The following is a 5,737-nucleotide window of genomic DNA, read 5'->3' as shown; positions in this document are numbered from 1 at the left end:
AAACCGGTAGACTCGGCGTCAATAGACATTAACGAGGTCATTTGATTATCGGCTTTAACTGTAACGTTATAACATAAACATGGGGCAATTGCCCGAAATCGAAAGTCGTCTATATAATAAAGTAACTAAAGAATAATTGCTGATATTTATTTTCAATAATTTGTTTTTTCTATTGAAACATGACAGTGGTTCAGCATACTTTTTCCTTGTATGTTTAGCCTCTGTAAGAACTTCTAGAATGTGAACCATAGGTTGATTTCTTCTTCTCTCCGGAATATGAACCATAGGTTGATTTCTTCTTCTCTCCAGAATATTTCCTTTGATATTCCCACTTTTTTCTTTCCTCTTTTTTGCAAGTGCTGCAGGCTATGTCATCATTTGGTTGGTTCTTTTCACATCCATTACATTGAATGTCTGTACGACTTTGTACAGGACAGTTCTTTGGTACATCGCATCCTAGATCTAACAAAAAAAAAATAATAGCAAAAGTTGTATTTAAATTTATGTTACACTTCGTTGGTTTTTTTCAATAGAGGAAAATAAAAATAAATATTTTACAAAATTTAAAATAATAGAAGGACCCGACACGTACACTAGTTGATTGATGTATCTTTTTAAGATTGTTCGGTCACTTTTATCGATGCAATGTCTATGGGTTTTTTTTTTTTTTTTTATCATAAAACGATGTTATTTATTGACTTATTATTGATTTGTAGTTAATGTATAAAAAAAAGCAGAATAAACAGATCATTTTCAAGACGTGTACATCGTTAAAAAATTCTTTATCAATACTTAGATAACTTTTGGAATTTTAAAGTAATCATTCATAAAAAAAACATAAGTGTACAGAGCCATACTCACAAGTGTTCTCTTTTGCTGAAACAAGAATTAAAATAGGAATGTCGATTCTCTGTTCTAAATAAAATCTATGATTAGTTTAATAGGGAGAGAAAACACGATGTTCATTATTATGCATAATTGCTCTACAATAAAAACAATGTGTTAAAAATAAAATTTTGTGTATAAAGTTTTTGAGTAAGCTATATACAAACAAAGAGATGTGATATAATTGCCACTTTCGACCACAGTCTAAATGACGTGGATGTAAGCAACTATGGTATGGGCTTTGCTCATTGTTGAAGGCCGTATGGTGAGCTATAGTTGTTAATGCCTGTGTCATTTTGGTCTCTTGTGGACGGTTGTCTCATTGGCAATCATACCACATCTTCTTTTTTTTATATTTTAATAGGTCATCATTAGTTACTTTTGTTTTTTTTCTTGATAAATATTGATGGAAACATCTCTTAATATTACAGATACATTTGCATGTGGTGTTGAAATTATTATATCGACATGTATCGGTATAGTTTTAAAAGTAGAGAGCAGGTGGTAATGAGTTCGATCCTAGCCGGGTTAAATGAAAACTTGTAATTTGCAAATTATTGATTATAGTTGTGTTGAGGTAGTTGGTAAATATAGATTGATTAAAATTTTAAAAAATCATGTTATGTCAGTTGCTGTGTTCGTGCCATGTTTGTCTGCAGTCTTACCTGTAAAATGTTCGACTCCAGACTAGAGACCTTACCATGCGATCCAATATTTGTTTTACTATAACATGTAAAGTGTACTTACCGACCCATACTTGTGGCTTGCTGGTTAGATTTCCAGGAGTACAGATGTCGCACAAATTTGGAGGAAAATCCTGTTTGACTGTGATACAAAATAAACCACCATAAAATTTAATTTGGTAATTATTTGGAATACGAAATATTTAATATAACAAAGCAATATGTTTATAAATCATAAGAAGTTTAACGGGCTGGCTCAAGTATTCTTAAAAATATTGCTGTTCGTTCCATCCCGTATACATTTGGAATATATTGGTATGCTTGATTACTTAAAGGAACATAAGTTAACCGATTTTCTAAATTCATCAATCGATAAGGAACACAAATACAGCTAACAATCAAAAACCGAGGGATTCACATGAGTTCAAATAGGATCAAAATCGGAAGCGTCGACAGGATAAACGTCTCCTGCTAGGCATGTATGACCCGCCGTGAAGGTCATCACTCAGTCAAACTTTCACAACAGGTAATAGGACAGAGTCAGTAATTTTACAGATCATACGACTATTCTGGTATCTAAAGATAAAACCAAACCATGAAAACATATCGCTTTTGAGTGGAGACATATAAACATTGTATCGGTAAACCGATTTGTGATCATGACCGCAAAACTTATGTAGCGTCAATTTCAATCGTATAAGCTTATAACTCAGTTGGAGCAGTTATTTTGTAGGGATCACATGCCCGTTGATGAAGTTCGAAAAGTGAAAATGCACGAGAGTAATTTAAAATTGAGATAAATGAGATTCAAGAACCCACTGAAATGTAGTAATTGGTTAACAGAAAATCAACAATATATACAAAAGGGACATAAAACAACTCTGAAATATGATTTTGTGTTTGTTTTAACAACTCAGTTAAAGCAGTTTTTGTGTAAGGGTCATGCAATTCTTAGTGTGAACATGCACGAGCGTTATGTAGAAATTAAGATAATTCTCTTTTCTTTACTACATTTTAGATAATTGAACTTACTTAGAGGTGTCTCTATCACCACAAAGCTGTTCTTACACACGTCGTTAATTTTTATACATCTGTATATGTCTTTATTGACACCTCGTCTGAATAAAAGAAAACCATGATGTATCATAAAAAACAATTAACCGTGTATTTACTCTGCAAGTTTTTTTTCTAAATGAATTTTATTGTTATTTATTTTGGTTTGAAATTATCATACAAGTCAATTAAAGTCAGTTTTTATTTCGATAAAATAGAAATATGATTTTTACAAAGATGAACGAGACTGGAAAAAGCATTTCACTTGCCTGTTAACAATGAACGGTCCTTCTCTAATCAAACATTCTATAACAGTGTCAGGTGCAATGTTTAATTGGTATGCATTTGGAATAAAAAGGTCTACGTCGGCTGCTTCATTGTAGAATGTTCTCTCTTGCCAATTACATGGGAAAGAACACATACAGTTCACTTAAAAAAAATAAACAATTATGTAAAACATGTCAACTTAAATAGTGTCTTGGTGATGATTTCTATTAGTACCAAATGCAAAACTTTCAGTTTGATACAATACATTTTATAACATCTACGCTACAAATTAAACCAAACACTTTCTGTGAAATCTTACAAAATGTTGACAATTACCAGGTTTAAATATAGAGTTTGTCCTAGATTTGTGGTATTTAAAGTTCGACAACTTCAATATTGTTTCAAATGAACTTTTTGTAAAATTATTTAAGTACGCTTAAAGATCTATCTGGAAGATTAATTTTCAAGGCACTTTTCATTGTTTGATAAAAAAAAAGTATAACAAAAATACCGAACTCAATGGTAAACTCAAAAAGGGAAAATCGACGGAAACGAGTGAAAAACAACTGTCATATCTCTAACTTGGTACAAAAAGGGGAAATCGACGGAAACGAGTGAAAAACAACTGTCATATCTCTAACTTGGTACAAAAAGGGGAAATCGACGGAAACGAGTGAAAAACAACTGTCATATCTCTAACTTGGTACAAAAAGGGGAAATCGACGGAAACGAGTGAAAAACAACTGTCATATCTCTAACTTGGTACAAAAAGGGGAAATCGACGGAAACGAGTGAAAACCAATTGTCATATCTCTAACTTGGTACAAAAAGGGGAAATCGACGGAAACGAGTGAAAACCAACTGTCATATCTCTAACTTGGTACAAAAAGGGGAAATCGACGGAAACGAGTGAAAACCAATTGTCATATCTCTAACTTGGTACAAAAAGGGGAAATCGACGGAAACGAGTGAAAAACAACTGTCATATCTCTAACTTGGTACAAAAAGGGGAAATCGACGGAAACGAGTGAAAACCAATTGTCATATCTCTAACTTGGTACAAAAAGGGGAAATCGACGGAAACGAGTGAAAACCAATTGTCATATCTCTAACTTGGTACAAAAAGGGGAAATCGACGGAAACGAGTGAAAACCAATTGTCATATCTCTAACTTGGTACAAAAAGGGGAAATCGACGGAAACGAGTGAAAACCAACTGTCATATCTCTAACTTGGTACAAAAAGGGGAAATCGACGGAAACGAGTGAAAACCAATTGTCATATCTCTAACTTGGTACAAAAAGGGGAAATCGACGGAAACGAGTGAAAAACAACTGTCATATCTAACTTGGTACAGGCATTCGAAAAACTTCAAAATCGGAATAAAGTTCGTTGTTTTCTTTTCCGCCAACTCTGACCGCTCCAAATGTGTTTCTTTTTATTCTTAACTCTCGCTTTTATTTAACTAAAATGAGCTTTTATTTTTGATAATGTTACCAGAACAAAATACCACATAAGTGGTATACATAGCAACAATCTGGATTCTAATTTGTATTGCTTTTACCAAAAGATTATAATAAACAAAGCTACAAAGTATATCTAAGGTATACAATTTTTAAACACTTCCGTGTGTAAGTTAACGATTTTAACAGCTTTTTAATTCAATAATTCTCAGCTCATGAAATTTTACAAACGAACGCATTCCAATGTAGCGTCCCAACATAATTCCAATAAATGGAGGCTTATTATTCTTACCTTAAATAATAGAGATTAATTATAAAGAATAGAAGTACCGGAAAATTGTCGTTGAACTACTATATGTGTAATAGAAAATTTGACGATGTTAATAAATATTCACTCCAACTTATCTGAAATAACGCGCTTAAACAAAAAAATCATAACTAATTCCGTAATTAATGATAAGATCTGTTTTGGCTGATGATGAGCATCAAGACGCAATGAAAGGAGTAGGTTCAGTAAGACCCCTTTTTGGCCCCAAAATATAGCAGTTTTAGAAAATTGTGAATATGTAATTGTTAAGATGTTTATTGAAAAGTAGAATGCTTCTGCTACATAAATATGGGCTGTTTTTGACAATAAAATGTACATATATCGAGTACTAGCATCATTAAGTCGTGTTAAGTTACTGAAATCTTCACAATTTGATCATTTTAGTTAAATTTTAGACTGTTTCCGTCTTAAATGAAAGTGGCCGCATTCGTGTTCATCCATAATATTGAAATGTAAGTTGTATTTGATGATAATGCATAATATGTATAAAGGTTGAGGATGGACACGGATGCGGCCACTTTCATTTTTGACAAAAATCATCTGAAAAGTGACGATTTTTGGCATATTTGATAGATTTTTCATATTTAAGCTTGAATCGGAGCGTTTTTAATGACATAATCAGTTAAAATCTTTCCCAGAAACTATTTGAATCAATTGAAATAGACACTTAAGTGTTTAAAAAGTGTCTAAAATCTTTCGTTAGATGAAGTTGAAAATTGAGGCCGAAATCAGGCCTTACCGGACCTACTCCTTTAGTTATACACACAACAGTCATTATGATAAAAATACAAAAGAGAAGAATCTCATACAATTACCACCACCTTCACATATAATGTTTGCGATGTATGTTATCATATTAAAACGATGAGAAATACTCTTTATTAATTGCACAAACCCTGCTAGGTTTCTGGTGGCATCACATGCTAAAGCTTTTCATCTATTTATTACTTACAAGCATGGAAAATGTTTTGTCGTCTACAAATAAAATAATTTCTACAAAAAAAGTATTACCTTGTTTATAACAGACAAGAACAGCAAATAACAAAGCAGTGGTTGCCC

General features: G+C 32.4%; 1 long non-coding RNA gene across 1 annotated transcript; it reads right to left on the bottom strand.

Moving 5' to 3' along the window:
* Window positions 1–257: 257 nt before the first annotated feature.
* LOC143062271 (uncharacterized) lies at window positions 258–1,710 on the bottom strand. The gene is made up of 3 exons (XR_012974653.1): window positions 1,633–1,710; window positions 862–876; window positions 258–462 (listed from the first exon to the last, which is right to left on the bottom strand). It is a non-coding gene; the product is annotated as an uncharacterized LOC143062271 (long non-coding RNA).
* Between the last annotated feature and the right edge of the window lie 4,027 nt (window positions 1,711–5,737).

This window comes from Mytilus galloprovincialis, chromosome 2 (genome assembly GCF_965363235.1).
Source record: "Mytilus galloprovincialis chromosome 2, xbMytGall1.hap1.1, whole genome shotgun sequence".
NCBI lineage: Eukaryota > Metazoa > Mollusca > Bivalvia > Mytilida > Mytilidae > Mytilus > Mytilus galloprovincialis.
The sequence above is the reverse complement of the archived record's forward strand: the minus strand, read 5'-3'. Positions and strand labels throughout refer to the sequence as shown.